This window comes from Bradysia coprophila, chromosome IV (assembly GCF_014529535.1).
Source record: "Bradysia coprophila strain Holo2 chromosome IV, BU_Bcop_v1, whole genome shotgun sequence".
In the NCBI taxonomy this organism is placed as follows: domain Eukaryota; kingdom Metazoa; phylum Arthropoda; class Insecta; order Diptera; family Sciaridae; genus Bradysia; species Bradysia coprophila.
Window position 1 is genome coordinate 14,250,936 of NC_050738.1, and position 21,054 is coordinate 14,271,989.

A 21,054-nucleotide genomic window follows, 5' to 3' on the forward strand; every position below is an offset into this window, starting at 1 on the left:
CCGGATTTTCTTTCATCGCAATGTGATGGAGAAGATATCGATCCCATTTTGCTGAATATAAGGTACAATACCATTCATGTTCTATGCTCCAAGCTCCCATGGATGGAGCACAGTGTGTATATAATGATTGCGTATACACGATACTGGTGATAAGACTGAGGCGGATTCTGTACGACGCATGCGTTTGCCACAGCTTTCGGTTTTTTTTGTGTCAGAGTAGAATTTTATACGGTCACAGTGCCCTATTCTTGTGGTATTTCAATAGTACTGCACGAGAGGTCGTATTGTGTAAGTGATTTTTACTTCAAAATTAGGGCGCGTATTAAGTTTTTTATTTGTTTTTCCCTCGTGTATATATGCACACACATCTGTATATATGATGTACGGCAGAAATATGTATACATGTGTACACGCATAGCGACGGACTCAGAACCAAGTACGGTGGAAAATGATGATGGAAAAATCAGATAAAAGATATTAATATTGAGCGGATTGGTTCATTGATGTTGTGTCATTTATTTTTACGACAATTTTGAAGATTATATGAGTGATTTCCTGTGTAAACAACAGTCGTTAATTAGGCAAAATAATTACGAACGCATAAATTGATTAGCTGACAAACAATCAGCAGGTGTATAAACAAACATATTCGCACAGTGTTAAGTGATGGGAAAACGAGAGTAATCATATTACAATCTAATTAACACTGAAATAAACGAAGATCATTCCGTCGTTACATTGGTGAAGCGGGTGTTATTGTGTGTTGTTATGGAAAGAAAATATCATCGCATATGGTAGCTTTTTATTTAATTACATTACACTCTATTCGATTGAATAAATAAAGTTTTTCGTTCGTTTAACTCGAACAAAAGTACTTGAACATTTTTTTATTGTAATTTTAGATTTGTGTACCATTTCTGTAAATTAATTGTCTTTTCCTAGAATATCTGTGTCAAAACCATTTAGACAGAAATGGGTTTTGTTTCCTCCAGAACTCAACGTACCATGAGATATAAATTATTTTCTTCGCATAATTATTTTTTTCCCTCATTGTTGTATAGTTCAAAATAAAATGTTTGCAAGTTTACTCGTTCTGCGAGCAAAAAATGTTTATTTTCATTTAAGTTAAGCTTTTTCGTAACGCTTCCAAGCGGAAAAACAGAATCAATTTCAAAGGAAATTTTTTTGTTTTTCTTCGGTTATTTTAAGAACACCCACATATCGTTAAAGAAAATACTTTTTAAATTTAAATTTATTTCCGATTTGATTTCTTCAATTTAATTTTTTTTTGTTTTTGAATTATTCCTTTTAACTTTTATAATTAACGTTTGCCACGACGGTAATGAAGTTGAATTGGCGAATCATTTCAGAATATTAATTTATTGTGGCGTATAAAGTCCATACAGAAATTTATTCACTGGCATAGAAGATAGACCCCGTGTGTTTAGGGAATGAATTGGTTTTATTTTTGAAAATTTCCGAAAAATATGTTATTTTGAATAGAAAAGTTTTCGACCAGTTTTCCCAATAAAATACGGTTCGGTTGAATAAAGGAATTTCGTGTTTTAAAAGAAAGAAAAGAAGAAAAATAGAAAATAAAGAAGAAATCGGTGGAAGAAAAGGAAAATTGTGGAGAGTGATTGTATATTTATTGTGCCGTATTGAATGGTTCGGCTGGGAGAAATGGTTTCAAGAAAAATATCACGTTTTTAAAACCGTTGGATTATGCAAATGGATATTTGATTGAAAATATAATAAATCATTGTAAGTATTTTCTTTGGATTGTATTTTTGTTTGTTTTTTTTTTTTTGTTTGTTGAGTCACTCATACAATTCATTTGAGGCTTGACTTTTATTTTACTCAGTCTTTGAGATTCTTTTTTATTATAATATTATAATCGACGAGAGTAATCATTGTCACTATAAATCAGATGTGCTTCCGTAAACGTTTCAACATTATATGAGAAAAGTCTACCCTTAGGATTTATTGGAAAATAATTTTAACAGTTCAAACTACAAATGGTCTCTCTGAATACGCTTATACAAACTTGTCGCAACTTTTTAAAAACTTTCAATTGACACGTTAAAATTGAACTTCGTAAACTATGCTCAGCTTTTTTAACATCACTTCTCTGAAAACATATTTGCACCACTCTTTTGACTCTTGTCGTCGATGTTTGTCAATATTCATCGATCATCTTCTCCGTAGAAACAATCTTATTACTATGATAGCAATGAAGGTAATGACTAGGGTATAGTGACGACAACCTTCACTAACGATGCCAACGGCACGACTACAAACTTTCTAATTATCAAAGTAGGTCTAATCAAGGAAGTACTACACAAGCTATCTCCATTGCACTACATGCAATAGAAAGATCAGTAAATAAGGGAACAAAATCAAAGAGGGCATACAACAATCAAAAAGGTGACAATCTTAAGCGAAATAGTAGCCAAAATTATGGTGCAATCGCAAAGAAATGAAATTTTTTCCCGCACGCTATATCGTTCGGGAAAACCTGACATTTCATAACAAAAAATAATGGCAAAATATGTCGGATTTCAGTTGCCCAGTGCACAATAGTATTTTTCGTACCAAGACAGGAAATGACGATTTTTTAAATTAGGAAATTAGGACGTGTGCTGAAAAAATCCATTTCCTGTCGAGGTACGAACAACGTTTTGTGCATCGGACAACTGAAATAGACAAAACACATCAATTTACTTGAAAACATACACACTTCACATTCAACATATTAAATATAATCAATCGTATAGTCATAGAAAAATTCATGTAATTCTTTTCCCGCACTATAAATCGTAAAGAAATGAAGTTTTTTCCCGCACTGACATTTCTTAATGAAAAATCATGGCAAAATAGGTCGTATTTCAGTTGTCGGATGCACAAAAGAATTTGTATCAATATGTCGAAATTATTTAGAACAAAAGAAGTAGCAGATTCGATGATTTGATTCCAAATAAAAGGCAACGAAAATTTATTTCCACTTTATGAGCTCATAGAGATTGCGATGTTCAACTTTAGTAAGGTAACGTAGAATGTGGAAACTATAAATATTTTCTCCATGAAAGTCTACGTTTCATTTTCAAATTTTACGTTCACTTATAATTATAGGTGAAAATCGCAAACTCTCTCATAATACTCGAGTATAAGATCACAACCGACAACCGGGAATACCGTTAATTATTGTATATTATATTCTTAAAACGTTGAAGAGCTACAACATTTCATATGTTTCAGTATCAGCAGTAGAGTGGAGAATAATAACAGTATTACTACGGTGTAATCTAAATGGTTTTATTATTCAACCTCCATCAAACTGTTAATTTTACAACGATTAGACACGTTCAGTTCGAAAATCCACTTCCTTTTCCTGTTTAAAGAGAAAAATATATTTAAAAATATATATTAAAATTTCCTAAAGTTGGATTTTATATTAAATGTACTTTCGTGCAATAACCAGCGAGTATAATGTCAGTAATGTCTCGTCAAAATTCAAGTGTTGGTTTACTGAAACATCCAATGCAAAATTTCCGTCATATTCAACGTATTTAAGTACCGCTGATGTTGTGTACCCTTTAAATGTATACATTGAAACTCATCTGAACGAATGTACTATTCAGTTCACGATAAATAAAACCGGCAAAGTTTCCTTTCAACACTATAACATCCTGAGTCGGTTTATGGTACGAAACATAATCTAATTTTGAAAAGAATTTCTTTCTGTTGATTTTTCAAATAAAATCAAAATAATTTTTTATCCTCAAATTTGTATTTTTCCCTTTTTTTTTAAAAAAAGAGAGAGATCTGCCATTGAATAAAATTCGTAATAAATGCGAAGCCACGATGTCATAACAAATTATATATCTTATAAATTGTGAGTATTCATGACAAATAAATCAAATTTTCTACTGCATATTTATTATGTGGAATAAAAAATTGTATTAAATGTACGAGAAAGAAGACGATCGTGACCTACGAGTCCGTAAACAAACCTTTTTCACGTTCATAAATTCAATAATGAACTCGTTTCTGCCAGTCTGGGTGTTAGTACTTAATATTTATTTTTTTTTCTGCTGATGTTCCCGTTTGGCTGGTATTATAATATTTTCCCATTTCCATGTGCACACAAAATGGTTGTTTAAGATTGAAAAGATTTTTATCTGGTCGAAAAATTTTTTTATCTTTATCAATGGGATATCCTCTCATGCATAAAGCATTTTATTTGTAATATTATTTTCCTGCTAAAAAGGCTCTTTTTATGTTTGAAATTTTCATGAAAAACCCTGCACTCATTGCCCGTGTATAACGTGTATAATACAAAACGAATACAAAATCCTTGAATTTTAAATCTAGGTGTTTGTTCAGGAGAAAACTTTTTTTATGTTTTTATGGGATTATGTCCTTTTCTACTTTAAAAACAGTGAAAAACAACCTTCGAAACATTACAGTTTCATTCTAAAGTCAATTAAATGGTCCAGAATTTATTTTTCCTTACATTTTTTTTTCTCGTTCATTTGAATTGTTTTTCGCACACCGTATAAGGCTAATGCAATCTTGTTCAGGTTGTTCAATGTGATCAGAGCCATGTTACTTGGAGTGTTGATTGTTACTACATTTTTTATTTTTCTTCGTTTCTCCGGTGCTATATATTATTATGACTCAAGTACACGTTCTGGAAGGCTTGCAATTATTGTAAAATATTGTAAAGGGGAGAAAATTCAATTAATCAGTTGGGAATTCGCGTAAACATATCCATGAATGGAACAAGTCTTTTTCTAACATTTCGTATACAGTTAGCCTGTTACGGCTTTTATGGAATGTTACAACTTGTGATCTCAGTAATATCAACAGTAGGACGCAAAATATTTTACTCCACTAGCTTCAACAAATATATCTTGCTATATAAAATGGCACCAGTATGAATTTGTTCCACATAGTAGTGATAGATTTAATTGTCGAATCTGTTAGTTCTTTTTATAAAAATGTCTCTGATGTTAGGTACAAAATCGTTTATTTCAATTACGTCATAACAAAGTTCTTCGTTGATGTATTAAACCTCATTTACTGCTCATCGCTTTGCTTATTTTGTCGTTGCTGTCGATGACAGATATAGACACCTGTTTATTTACTCGTATAGGGTGCGCAACAAAACTTACAAAATTGACCTCAAACTAAATTAAATTCGGTACACAAACACATAGACTAGACGCCTGTAAAATGTGATATTATTCTCGAATGACTCACAGATTTACAGTAATGTCTCGACTCCTAGTGAGGTTTCTCGTCGACCTGATTTTTGTATATATATAAAGAGGCTAGCGACTCTGTCTCAGTATTCACTTCACTACAAATTGTGTATCTTAAAATTAAATTCGAAACTGAAGTCTAGGAAACAGAAATCTTTTCCAGCAAACGAATTTGTCATTTTCTGTAAGTTCACTGACTGGAAAACCCTTTCGCAATGTTTCAGTTATCAGCAAAAACTAACGATGTAACATTTTTAAAAGAATGTGAACAGCGACAAAAATAAAAGGAGGTGAATTTATTATTGTTGGTGTTCGTACACGCTATTTCCGTAATACTGACTGAAGTAAAACAAAGAGTTTTTTTTAAACCACTGTATAACCACCAAAAGTTGTCCTTCTATAACAGTTGCCTGGGTGACAATTTGTACAAGGAAGTATCAATTTCTTTTCAGCAAACTCATTTCACGGGGGCGTCCCTTCAAAAAAATAAAATAAAAATAAACGTGTAAAACCGTTTCGAATTAATTAAAAAAAAAAATTTTTGTTACATTTTCCCACTTACACTTTCCACACATAAATTAAGTTCTTTTTTCATCTGGTTTGGTTTCTTTTGCGCGTGAATGTGGGTGATATTTGCAAATACGTACATTGATTGAGGTGTCAGCAGGGAGTAAAAGCAACATCGCAGATGTGAATATTTCGTAATTTTCTGACGATCAATTGTATTACTATATGCCATCTATTCAATAGATCAACACATCGTTAACTTCATAGGATAAACATATCGCCCACTTTGTAGGGATATAGTTTTAGAGATAGAATTATTCGGATACACATACATGCAAATGAAAAACAGTTTAATCATAACTCGAGCTATATTTAATTTACTGTATGGTTGAAGAAATTTACATCGCTTTCTTGATGAGAGCAGCATTTCTATGTCAATAAATAACATAGCATATATGGCTAGTCGCCCTTCTCGCCCGCTCGGTGTCAACTTTCGATAAAAGTACCATTTCAGATACGTGTATGTAATATACTATTATCAGCATCATTATAGTTCTGCCAACAACCATTATGGCTTTCAAAATTCACTCGCTATCACATCTCTTCACAAAATAGAAAACACATGCTACCTACATGATTAACCATGCAGTAATGACATAATAAACCGTAATTTTGTCAAACGAAATTCTACTCATAACATCATTTACCATTTTATTATCAACGTTTTTCATGAAGAAGAAAAAAAACTTTGTTTTTCCTGCAGATAATTAGAATAGTAAGTTATATCAATTTCAATAAAAACCAACAACAAATATGGAATATGGAAGAAATAAGCGAAGATCAGCACCGCAAACGCGCATTCATAATTTTCCATGTCTCTCTCTCTCTCGGGGTGTGTGCCAAAAAGTTTTCTGCGGCTGACTTATTGTGTATATGGACCAAGTTTGAATTAGACAATTAATATTATCGGCTTAAATGAGATATTCGGAGATGATAAATTTTATGTTTTGAAATAATGATAAGACAGGGCAAATAGATATCCCATTTGCGGTAACAGGTTCAGAATTCATAATCTTGGCACAAAAGTTTATATATTCTCTCCGGTTAAAGTGTTAATACGGGTTGGGTAAGTGTGTGTGTGTGTGTGTGTGTACGTACGTATAGCAACTATATTTTCTTTTATTCGTAATCCACACATCTACGGATGTATCCGCATATTTATCGTGTGTGCAAGCTTAATTCTATAAACATTTACCTAGAGCTTAAAGCTATCTAATCTTATTGAAAGTTATATTTTCCCATTGTTTAAAACGCTGTATGCTTTATATTTTAGATACACAAAACAGCGAGCGGCAAAGTCTGTTGAATATGTATATATTGTTCCTTGTTTGTGATCATATAAAATTCATTTGAATAACATGCGAAGAATATTAAATTTCGTATGTTGTACATACACTCCCTGTACAAAATATTCCATCGTCCAAATTACCTATCTAACTACTATAAAGACAATGATCGGGTTTTCGTTCATTTATTAAATAGGGGTGTAGTAATACCCTTTATCCACTGTATTAGAGGCATTATTATTATGACATTTTATACAATGTTGAAACATTTAAGCCATGTTTTAGTTAAACTTTTCTCAATCGACTGGTTTCGCACAGCTTATATGACGGCATAAGGATGACCGGGTATTGACGTCATATACCGACATTACGATTAATAAAATTACAGTGAATCGACAGGTTGAATTGTTGAACAAGGAGGGTTAGCACAGACTGTAAATTAGTTGAGAGCAGTGATGTATAAAGTAGGTAACCCGTAGCCATATTACAACTTTCAGTCAGTCGCTGCTCCTTGTATTTAAACGAGAGTTAATAGGATTTTCTCAACCTGATAAAATAATAATGTTCAACAAAATTGTAAATTAACAGTTTGTCTTAACAGATTTTAAGATGTACTAAGAGTAAGTCTCTGTACCCTCAAGGGCTCTTCATAATAAGCAACACGATAATTATTTATAAAACTAAATGCATAGGACAAGTAGAAGTCTGTTAAACACTGAAACTTCTCTAAATTAATAAAAAAAATAGCCGTTCAACCACCAGCTTTCGGATGCTAAGAACAGCTTAATACAAAATAAAATATAAACCAAACCATTTGATCCTCATTGACTAATGTAATGACTGCCATCAGTTCCATTATATTATCTGTTTCCTATTTTCTCTCGTTTTAATTGAATGGGGAACAAAAGAAGCTTATTGGGATAATTCGCCGTTGTCCTGTGTGTGCACTATAAATACAAATGAATTGTGCAATGTAATGACGATGGTGTATTCGCTATATCAATGAGTTGTGCTGAATTTAAATTTTTGCTCTCCGCTGCTGGGCTACACAAAATATCCATCAATCTTCATTAACCGTCATACGATTAATATGACTATGCTGCAAATTTAATACCACACACAACGATTAAATCTGCAATGACTATTCCTTTTCAGCGGTCTATCTAATTCAATTATCAAAAATGTTCATTCGATTAAATCGGGGGAAATAAAAAGGTGAGGAAAGGCAGGGTACGACACATATAATTCATAAAAATAAACAAAAGTGTCAATGGTTTTTGTCGTTTAAATGATTAATAATGATCCTTTGGCTACGATACGGGATGGATGAAACCATACTGTGTCTATTTTAAATAAAATAATAGAACATTCTGTTCATCCTGTTGATTCAACCCATCATCTTGGTGTGTATTTTTAACATGTCTTTTAATGTACCCTTCGTTATTTGGCAGTGGTGTTTTTTTTGTGAGCTTACGACGTAGAATCACTTTAAAACATACGTTGAATTTTATGTTTTTTCATCATGTAACATTGATATCTAGTCTCAACTACACCTACTATCTAGTCTCAATTTTAAGCAATTGTGGCGGCGATACAATGGATATTACACGAGCTGTGTACCTATTAGAAATCATTTCATTTCAGCGTATTATATAGTCTCAAACAAAGTGTCGCACCACTAATATCACCTATCTACATCATTACGACGATATTTCCGAACAGAACGATTTTTGAATAGCAAGCTATCCAACACTCAGCGAGAAAAGGGTCTTTTGTTTGATTAACTTAACACATTGTTTTTGAATTTTATTATCAATGGCGGTGTAGAGGTTCGCGCTATTGTGTTCCGTTGTTATTTATAGAACATGATGGGTGCTGTTAAAGAGGTGTGTGCGGGTTTTATAAAGTAGGCAGCAATCAAGTGTGTGGTATCACAAGTACTTTGTGTAAATTCAGAAAAAGGGTTGTATCTTATGAATGAAAAGCGTTATGCTTGTAGTATATTATACGGCGCATTGTACAAAATGTGAGATTTGTGTAAAGAATTTCGAACAATGTGAAGGGTACGCAGGAAAAAAGTTTATAAATTGTTGGAAGTTGTTAAAGCTAAATTAAACAAGCTTTTGTGCGACAAATAGAATTTTTTTTTTTGGAAGGGAAGGTGATTTTTCCGTTTTGTATTGTGTTGACACAATCCAGAATTAGAGGGAAATCTCATTTTAAACGAAACATTTTGCGTATTTATTTGCTTTGACGTGAGTCGAATAAAAATTTGAGAACGTGTTCAAAAGTTCGGTCTAACTTTCAAATACTTTCATATCTCAGATGAAAAAAGAACGACTCAGAGGAACGGTTGCATATACATATTCTATCTGGAAAAAGACATTTCTTCGGAGTTTATTTGATCATAGGAATGTTGTGATTTCGATCTTTGCATTTTACAATTCCCTCTGAGTATATTCATTCCTGTACGGTTCACACTGTGACGATGCCAGGAGGCCTTTATACGCAGGTTTGGCTTCCGGGAGGTAATTATTTTTTAAAGACACATCACCAAAATTAGGTTACTAAACAGCTGTCAATTAGCAATAAAAATTCGAAACTTCATGAGTTGTTTTTACGCGCGGATATATAGTCTGTTATCAACAGCAGCAAGTAAAATAAACGATTCACTCTGATTTGCATGACCTTATGTAGCAAGATCAAGTTTAAAACAAATGAAGTAATGATCTTGATAATGATTGAAATTGCATTGAACAAAAGAAGTAGCAGATTCAATAATTACACCAATGATATGCTTGCTATCTTTTAAGAAACGGTAGGTCAATGAGCTTCTATGCAGACCAAATACTAAATATCACAATGGAAAATATAATAAACCTGAAGACGGTTTTTATGAACGACTTCTGAGAGCATCCTTATTCCATTAAATCTTAGTTAGTGTCCGTGGCTTATTACGTGTTCTACTATTTCATTTTTTTGAAACTTGACAACCTCTCGCTCCGACCACTTTCAAGAACATTTTGACTGTGTAGACTTTTCAGATTTTTCATTGTCTAAATTATTTTCTGCAAAGCTTTACGAACATCATACAGAGCGTTATGGAACGAAAGTTTAGTTGAAAGGTCTCTGAAATTATGATTTTATTTCACAAACGGTTGCAATGCACCGGCGACAATGTAGTTTTGTTGAGAAAATTTGTGGATTTGATATTTCTGCGGTGTTGTACATTTCAAGTTGCAGGCAAACACGACGAGCTATTTCTGGTTTTTGTTCCGGAAATTAATTTTCATATATTTCCTTGACAACGGCAACTTGACGACGCGACATCTGTGCAGAAATGTGAAGATTGAGAGTTTTCCTCATGGACGGACAACAATAAAATTCACGTATTCACGTGCGTTGATTTCTTTTTTTTAAATTTGGTTATATAACAAATGTTTGTTTAAACAAAAGCAGAAAAGAATCTGTTAAAAACACCTATGTCAAAAGAAGTAGTAGATTCGATAAAAATACTGCCAAGGATATCAAAATAAAACGAAAAACATCAAAATGTGCAGTGCATGTGTATAAATACAACGTATAAACGTTTCTTCTAATCAATTCGAACTCACGATTAACACCATTCCCATTCTTTATATGCTCGTATCACACAGAACCACATGTCGTTCCATCCTATTCAAACTTTAAGCGATTGAATCCCGATAAAAAGGAAAAATGTTGTAAATGGTGAAAATATTGAAAGAGAAAAAACACATTCCAGATATAAATGTAGTTCAGTTGGTTCGGATGTTCAAAGCAAATCTATTACATTGGGAAATTGGATATTAAAAACGTGTTTTCATTTTCAACATCAAAAAATATCTCAACATGAGAGGAGTTTTTTTTTCTATTTCGTGATACGGTGCTAGTGATATTCTTACTATTCCCCATTTTCTATTGAATCAAAAAAAGAAAATAAAAAAAAATTCAGTGCTTTGAAAAAGGAATACGCAAACCTAAATTCTCCGAACAAATATTGAAATAAATTGATTTTACAACTGCAGGCTTGTGAAACCAATTACTCTGTTTTTATCAAGTAAAATATTAGGAAAGTCGATTGACTTTATTAAAAAAAAACCATTTTGGATAATGAATTGTCAATTTATATATGGTTACGAATGACTATGAGGATAGGCAATTTAAAATATGAATTTTTATTGCTTTATTTTGGGTATATAGAGTAATATATGTAATGCCCTCAGCGATCACACTTTTATGTACACGTTTCAGTAAAATGTTGTACACATATTCATAATATATCCATAAATGTCTGCCGTTCAAAGGGGGGGTATTATAACACTCATGCTGTGGTGAAGTAACAGTAGAACGCAATTTTCAATTTGATGATGGAAGTACCTCTTGAGATGCCGTATAAATTTTATTTTGGTAGACTGGAAGATAAGCTTAGTAGAGCGTCATACGTTTTCTTTATGTATATATTCTTGTGTGTCGCTTATGCCAATGAATCAGAGATAATTTAATGAAATTGGTGATTACAACGAGAACAAATTTTTCGAGTAAAAGTTCTCCTGGGCTTTTTTTATTCACGTCATTTTGTGTTTCGGATTGAAACTGTAAGGTTATCACCTTGCATACTTTTAGAATCTAGAAATCTAGGTAGAGCCTTAGTAGAAAATTTCGTTCAAGGACGGTAACAAATTTCGTCTGCCTAGAAGAAAAGCCTATTGCTTGAATAATAAAATGGTTGGCTTTGTCAAGTGTGAGGATTTATGTGAATGGAGGTAACTTTACGCCGTGTTTATTAGACCCCTCTCACTTCGACTTTTAATTTTTAGTACACTTTCCTGCATTAATTGAACATATTTCTAAGCTAGCATCCAGATGACAATCGGATGAAACGAAACGGATGGAGGGAGCGACATTCTCTTTTCAAATAATACATCCAAACCAAATTGTAATGCTGAATACGAACCAGTCATTGCTATAGTAGTCATATTTGTTATCAACAAAGACGTCCGAATAAGCAATGAGTTCGTTTCGAGGTTTCCTCATATATAGACAAATGTTTGCTAAAACTAATGAAGCAAAAGATTTTGTGTCAAACACTTTCAACAAAATGAGTACTAGATTTAATGATTCTGTCAAAATACTCTGAAGGATTCTTTTGAAAAACAACCTACCGAAATAGAAAGGTATTCGACCCTAAAAGCCAAATCCACTTTCAAAATAATTCTTCGAAGTTTGTGTGGCTGGTGAAAGGCGACCAAAATCCGAAAACTTGCACTTTTCTTACAAAAAATTCTCCAGTTTCTGTCATTAGAAAGGTAATCACATGTACTATTGAGCCGGACTTATTGGGTTTAAAATTCATTCGACACTGAAATATGTGCAACCGAAGACTTACACTGTTCTTACAGAAATTTCTCGGGGTACACGAAACGTACATGGTCGTGCGGCGTATCATTCGAAAGGTAATTTAATGTGCTTTTAGGCCAAATAGGTTCCTATGACGTTTGGATGCATCTATGATGAAATATGTACACCTAAACATTTCAACTTCTATTTTATCGTAGATGCATCCAAACCACATAGTACCCTATTTGGCCCAAAAGCAAATTAAATTACCTGTCAAATGACACCCTACACGACCATGTACGTTTTGTGTACCTCGAGAAATTTCAGTAAGAACAGTGTAAGTCTTCGATTGAAAACTTTAACTGCACATATTTCAGTGTCGATTAAACTCAATAAGTCCCTATTCGGCTCAATAGTACGTACGTGTGATTACCTTTCTAATGACATCCCACATAACCCTGTACGGCTTTTTGATCACCTCCCACTAGCCACACAAACTTCGAAGAATTTTTTTGAAAGTGATTTTGGCTTCTTGGGACGAAGTCCTTTCTGGGTACATGTAAAAAATTCCACTAAAAAATGCGTCCGATTTCGGTAGGCTGTCTTTCAAAAGAATCCCTCTCTCAGAGTTTACAAAACCTTAAAGAACATTTGGACAATTCTACGTGGAAACAGTGGTCTGAGGATATTCCAGATATTCTATGACTTTCCCACCTTCTGAATTGTTTTCAGTGACCTTCAATTCATAAACAAAATCTTTAGTTTCAATTTTTGTAGCTTCTGAACTTCCTGGACATATCTAACTGTGACCCAAATCACACCACAATGGAAATTACCCATTTACACTATTTTCTAATGTTAAGCTCTCCAATCTAACCTTCAAAGGCTCGACAATAATAAGTTTTGTTCGAATAATTATCTAGAAACATTTACACAACATCAAATGGCAAACGTTCGAACCACACATAATGCCTAATGCAAATATTTATTTGAATCTCGGTCTCATATATTAATTAATAAAATAGCTATACAGTGATGGTGGTTATATATCACATTAACCAGAGTATCCTTGAAAATAGTCTCTTCAAATATTTAAAATTTAAACACACAAAACGAACATTATTAATCACAGAGCTTATAAATTTGCATTTCATAAAGCTTTGACTTATGTTGTACCAGTCTTGTTCAGTACAAAATATTCGCGCGATTGCGATCACATTAAATTACATAAAACTGTTTGTACTTTCACTGAACATTTTGTGCACATAGTTCCAGCTGATATTAAAATTTATAGCATCAACTTTCTGCTAAACGGAATATATTGCATAATAAATAATTAATAACTGTGAAGGAAAGAATGTTGTGTTAGAAAGTATGCTTGGTATTTTATGGGTGAAACTCTCTGGCATTACTTTTTTTTCCGTATATTTAACCCGCCTCTGATGTTTATACACAAATATAATAATTTGCGATTTAGGAAAGATAGATAGATATTAAATAATGTGTAAACCGAGAACGTGACGCATTCCATATCCAAGCCGGAAAGATAAGTATATATTTGGATAACTTCTGACGAAAATTAATTATACCGCAATATTTCATCATCAATATTTTCTTCATGAATGAACCCATCAAAGCTGAAAAAAAAATCTCTAAATCCCGGTTTCGTTTGCCAGTAACGAAAAGTGAAAACGAATTTTCAATTTTACCCGAATTAACCCTCATTCATTTTAAATGTGTAAAGGCATTTTGTGTGTGTGTTTGTACATTGAGCGTAACTATACCCCTTACAGTCACATTTCACTTGCCACACATATACTTTTCTTATGACACACATTAACATTTTCTTAATTAAAACTTTCTAAGACATCTCGATAATTAATGGTTTTAACATGCAATGAAACACCGTGTATAACACAATTGTTATAGTCGGGTTTTAAGAGTCAAACCCATTTTATAATATAGGTTTAGGTTTTCGTTTTATTGTAGATATATATCGTATATTTTATGCATCAGCTAAACAAGATGTACACACATTTAATACGAAATATGTAGTATGCTTTCATCTCTTCAATATTAATATAAAATGTGCGAAAGGAAAGAGTCCCCAGATGTTTTACCATTTCATAGGGTGCACAACGAATCAAGTCATTCATGCAAATATGTTGTCGCTATCTGTGAGCAATGTCACTTGATTTTACATTAACTTCATATTATTTATATTCGCTGGAATCTTTTATCGAATTGTCGCAAAGCTAGAATGGAAGTTGCCTTATTAAAATACAGAAAAACTGATTTGTATATTCTGTCTGATTTATACTAATGTCAGGGGCACGGAATAAATAAATTTAATAGTTTTAAAAATTGGCAGCGGAAGTTTCTTCTTAGAAGCGGGTATCCTGTTATATGCGACAACGATAAAATAAACTAATTGACTCACTAAGCCCTGGGACGTGGGTCATTACTTCACTGACGTGAGCGTTAAAACTCATTTCCAGGGGGCTTTGCGAGTAAAATAAATAATTGTTTGGAACTTTGTTTGGAACTCGCCTTCGGCTCGAGCTGCAAACACCAAAATGGTATAAAAGTTTAATATAGAAATCTCTTAGCGGGTGACTTTATAGAGTGATTTATTCCAAACTTTCAACCAATCGTCGAGTCTAGAGAATTCCTACTTCTCGAAGACTAGTGACTCGTAACTGTACCACATAAATTTCATCAGATTACTGTCTCATGGGGTAGTAACACTCTGACTGCATCAATTTCATAGTTTAAAAAGTCATCGATGTTCACAGTCAATTAATTTTGAATATATCTCGTATATCTATGATAATCGTATTAGTTTGACAACTGCCACCTGGAAGAAAATGATATTTTTTACGCGACAGATTTTGATCAAACAAAATGCCAACGTGTAGCGCGAGATCTCATGAGTCCGGTAAGGTAATTAGTTTTTTAATCAGACCAATATCTGCTTAGCGATAAGACTTTGGAAACACGTTGTTTTCAATGTAAAAAAAAGATTTTTTCCAAAGTCTTATCGCTCAGGAGATATGATCAAAATCCGTCGCGTAAAAAAAATCATTTTCTTCCAGGTGGCTTAACATTTACCGCCAATTTACTATTTACCGATTTCTTTGGCTCTTCTTCTACTCTGACTAAATAGGGATAATCAATACTAAAATGTTTTAGTACAGACCAGCTCTATCAAATCAAAACTTTATCGTACAATGAAATTGAATTTGTTTGAGTTTTATATTGAATATGAAGAAAATAAATTATGAAAGTTAAAAATTTCGAATAAATTCCTTAACATCGATCCATGTCGGTTCTGAACGCAGAACATTCCCAGTTGTATGGATATAAATGTTCATTTTATTATACAATAGAGGAATCCTGTAAAGTTTATTTTATAGTTCGAAATTAAGTACAAAGATTTTTTTATTAATACAAAACAGTCAACAGGTTTCCTTTTCGATAAATAAAATTCATTTTTACAACTTCAATTTAATTTCATTCGAAAGCTAGACGCTATAAACTACATTAAGAAAAAGAAATACGAAACATTTAAAACGCTGTTTTTGCACTTAGTGTATTGTGATAAACCATTCCCATTATTGCCAATAAATTTTCATTAGAATCTGTTCGACGTTTACCATTTGACCAGTGAGTTCATTGTCTCTCTCAAAAATGCAGCCATAGAAAAAAGCACGAGCTTAACCTTCTGAATCACCACATTTCACCCTGTACCGACTTTCAATATATTAAAGTTCATTCATTATAAATTTCATTTCCATATATTTTAGATATAATGCCGAATGAGAAACAGAAGAAACTCATTCACTTAGAAATGGAAAACCATTTAATGTCAGGGAATAAAATAAATTCAATCAACACAAGCGCACACATAGATTTTCCAGAATAGACGAGTTAGAAAATTGCGTTAAATATGTAACCCACTGTTGGTATACACATTTGATATTGTATTGATAGGATTGTTTGGATACGACTATCATATACTATACATCTATAACCTAAAGCCAACTTCAATTGAACCACATCGTCTCGATCGAGATTTTATTAAGCAAATTCCGAAACGATGAAATTATTCTTGTGGATTTCTATTATTGATTCAGGTAAAATGGCAATTGAGTGAATACGACGAATGGGTGAAGACGTTTTTGGAATGTGTTTTTCTTGGAAGGTAAATACAGCATTCAATTCATTATCTTAATGTGCTTCAACATATATTACACGTAAATTAATTTCACTAAATGGCATGCACAGTAAATCTAAGACATTCTAATCTATTCCGATGGAAAGTGAATGATTTGAATAAACCACTTAGACAAATTGTAGCAGATGTTCAGTCACTCGCTTGAAAGTGTGGTGAAAACAAAGCCGCTAAAGGTAAAAGTTTTACATATTCGTGCACTTAATAAAATATCACACAACCGTACAAGGAAGAGAACAATCTCCCCTGTCAACACCTACATAATCTGTCCAATATATCAACCCATGTCTAATCATACTTTGATGGACTTTTTATTTTCTTGACTGTAAATAGGACGGAAAAAGAAAGTATCATACATAATTCGCTCATAAAATGGAATATGTGAAATATTTTCGGTGCAATTTTTATGAGTTTCCACAACTTGTACAACATGAAAACGTTGGGTATTTATTGAGCAAAAATATTTATGTATAAGATCGTAATTTATCTACCATGCGGGAGTTATCAAAAAATATTTTTATAATCATTTTGGAATGGTCTGTTTTATTGAACAATAAAGTTTATGTGTGTGAATGGTAGTAAGTGAAAAATGTTTTGCGTTGAGCTCTAAACGATGAAAAAAACAACAACTTCTTTAATGGTCTGTAAGAATATATCAGATTTAATATCGCAACAAGAAATCGATAATTCAAAGGGGCAGGGGTAAAATGTAACTAGGCACTTAGGGCACTTTTTATCACTTTGTATCGTCATAAACAGAATATATGTGCATTGTGTCCATGGGCCCATTCGAAAGATATTAGCACTGACAATTATTTTGAAATTTGAAATGCATAACGTTGTACATTAAGAAGCAGAGAGATGAGAATTTCCAGGGACGTCCCAGTCGGCAAAATTATCATATATCTGTTAAGAAGGTGTCAGTACATCACACTTTATGTAGCACTTGGCGAGCTATCAACTGTGACGATTAGTATTTTTAAAGCCTTAATATAACTTGACAAAATACATAATTTTCGTCAAGTTGGATTTTCTTGTAAATAAACCAATCTCAATCTACTCCTCTTAGAGAGGACGAGATGTTAAGCCTTCGGGTAGGAAATCTCGTATAATCTAAAGATATTTATTCTGTAAATAAACCAAGCATGTATTTGGCTACATAAGACCAAAATAACCAGATCTTATCGCTAATTTTTGAAGGCGCTATCGAACACAAATGATATTTCTTCACTTTGATTTCTGATTTTTTAATAGAAATCAAGTGACATCATTGAATTCATCATTAAATCTGTTACTTCTGTGGGTCTAAGCATTGCTTGTGTTTAATGTAAAATCTGTTACTTCATTTGTTTTAACATAAGTATCACTACAAAAGACCACACAAACCATAAGTCATCGCTTATTTTTGTCAAAGCTATTTTCAATAACAGATGCTTCTTCGAATTGTTTCTTGAAGGTTAATTCTGGTTTCTTGTCGGACGTGTTTCACTTTACAAGGATCGAAAACACTTGGCAAATTTTAACTATAGGTTAGTTTAAAAGCATCTTCAATCAATTCATTTATTTAAAGTAACAAAAAGTGTTTATTCAGTCTATTTATGTGATATCAGTACCCTCTCTAGCAAACAAACTTTGTTTTAACGCTGGTCAAAATACCACCTTATTCCTTTGTTTGTAGAATCAACACTGTTGACTAATTTCTAATTTTACATGTAAAATTCAAAGGCTTTGTTGCATTTTTAACACCTTAATAAATGTAATTAGGTTGCTAAAGTGGGTATTGGTGACATGTACACCTCAGCGTCATGCGGTTTTCTGATAGCATATCGAATAATCAGTAACAGCTGCTGCACATACCTCCACAAGTGGATGATGTTAAAACGAAATTCCATTTTGTAGCCATAATTACATGGTCTCAATCGAATAACTCTTCAAACTTTTACGGTATCTTATTTGGGAAAAATGAGACTAAAGGTATTTTAATTATACCGAAAATAGCTTAAATATACAAAACTTGATATAATGAACCCTTTCATCCCAATTATTAAGAAAATTTTGCTATCTGCAAAATTTAAGGTCAAAGTTCTCGATGATTTAAAATATTTTAAAACAAACGTCCCACTTACTCGCACACCATTGGTGACATTGAATTGTCAAGATATTCATGGCAAATGCTCCGTTTGATAATGTGAGCATCGGCTCACAGCAGCAGATTTTTATGCCAGACAGTAGTTACATTTTACTGGAAAGTCAATTACAATTTATGAGAAAACTTATAAAAAAACTTTTAACCATTCAAGAAAATAATGTCGGTGATTCAATGGCGTAAAATAGTCATAAACTGACATCATCAGGAGGCAAGCATGCATGTTTATATACATTAATGATTTTTTAAATTAAATAACCTTTAAACGAAAAGTTTTTTAAATCAGAATTTATGTACCGACACATTGAACGACTTTACAAGACGACATTCTTGTATAGTATGGTAGGTAAAATATCAGCAACATTCCTTTTTTCGTGAAAAGTTTTTCAATGTTCTACTTCTCTACAGCACATTGCAGGCCGAAAAAGAAAATTCTTTTTTAAAACTTTGTGCAAGAAGTCGTATATCCACTCACTTCGCCTCTAAAACTACCTCTAACATATATTATACAAAAATGTATGTGTGCAGATTATGTCATATGTTGATCTAACATAAACTCAACTACATAGCCTCTGTAAAGGAACTGTAATGTTTAAGTTTATACTTAGTTTGTTCAACTTTTTCTTTTAACGAAAAAGTTCCGTAAAAAGTTTATCTCCTAGATCTGCTTTTATTTTAAAATACTACTGTGTCGGAATGGAATTTTATGCAACATTTTTAAATAAAAATCATGTGCTTTTACGTTCTTATGTAAGAATTTGTAAGTTTTGAATACATTTTTTTTTAACAAAGAAAAAGATACCACAACTTTGAAATTTATGCGGAACACTATTATCATCGTCAGGGTCACAGTGAACTTAAAGAAATTATAGCCTCAATTTGCTTTTGTTGGTAGAACAAGAAATTTCTATTTAATTCTCGACGATGATGTAGTAGGGTGGAGGGAAAATAAATTTTAGTCCTCTTTACTGGGAGCACAGAAGGGAGGAGTAGTAATTTTCATCTAATTTTTTGTGTGGGGCGAAAATGAAGTACATCACGCAGCTAAATCTATGTCCAAATTTAGAAATCGTTCAGTCGAAACGGTAATGTACCATTTAGGTGGATTAGCTCTGCTCAAGTCTCATTTAGATGATGAATGAATGTATCCAATACCATGGTCCATTTTAAAAAGAAAACAGGCGACCAAACCCTAACCAAATATTATTGTGCACCAGCGCCTATTTCTGAAAATATATTTTCTCACATTTTCCTGAGTTTTCTTTCAAGAGAAAAACGTTTTTTTCGAAGGAGCAGCTCCATTTTTTGAAAGAGTGAAAGTTGAATATTCGTGGGACAAAAAAACCTGTGGAGGTCACACTGATTTTGAGCTGGTTAGATTTAAAATTACATGAGACCGTTTATACAATTTTGGCATCTAGCTAGCTCAAAATCAGTGTGACCTCCACAGGTTTTTTTGTCCCACGAATATTCAACTTTCACTCTTTCATAAACCGTACGAAATTCAGACAAATTTTTGAAATTTAAAAAACATTCTAAGGAACAAGGAACAGCTCAGACATCGTGGAACGCATTTATAACATGAATACTAATTTTTGGAGAAAAACGTTTTCTCGCTTGAAGGCCACCTGACACATTCTCCTAGATTATCCTAACTTTTTCCAAATTTTACTGAAGTCGGAGCATTTGATCGATTCTACTCATTTAATTCATTTTTAAATAATTGTAGTTTTCGAAGAAATCATTTCGAAAACATTACTGTATAAAAGCTTAGACACGTGCATTTGAACGGCCCACCCGCAGATATACCGCGAGCAAACAGCTCTAATGCGCATGTGTAAGCTTTTATACTGTAATGTTTTCGAAATGATTTCTTCGAAAACTACAATTATTTAAAAATGAATAGAATCGATCAAATTATAATGCTTCCACTTTAAAAATATTTTCTGTGGAAAATTTGGGAAAATACCTCTACACCCTGTCAAACAAAAATCTCTGAACAAAATGTTTCATTGTAATTTAATAAATGTAAATTAAAAATTAATAGCAAAAAAAAACGTTTAGCACATTTTGCGATTGTATCATTTCCGAATTGAGTACCTAGGAAAAATTAATTTGAATTTATATCAACTTTTTCAAAAAAATTCCATACAATAAAAATCAACAAAAATTGAATCAACGTGCTTTGAACTATGA

General features: G+C 32.6%; 1 protein-coding gene across 5 annotated transcripts in view; it reads left to right on the forward strand.

The window, feature by feature from the left end:
* The first annotated feature begins 276 nt into the window (after positions 1-276).
* Positions 277-21,054, forward strand: part of LOC119066431 — a 90,266-nt gene continuing 69,488 nt past the window's right edge. Inside the window, exons 1-2 of one of the 5 annotated variants that reach the window (XM_037168917.1) lie at positions 277-794; positions 1,504-1,764. The gene's annotated coding sequence lies outside the window, so the exon portion shown is untranslated. The remainder of the gene's footprint in view (positions 795-1,503; positions 1,765-21,054) is intronic. The other 4 variants (XM_037168918.1, XM_037168919.1, XM_037168920.1 and 1 more) reach the window with 4 other exon arrangements.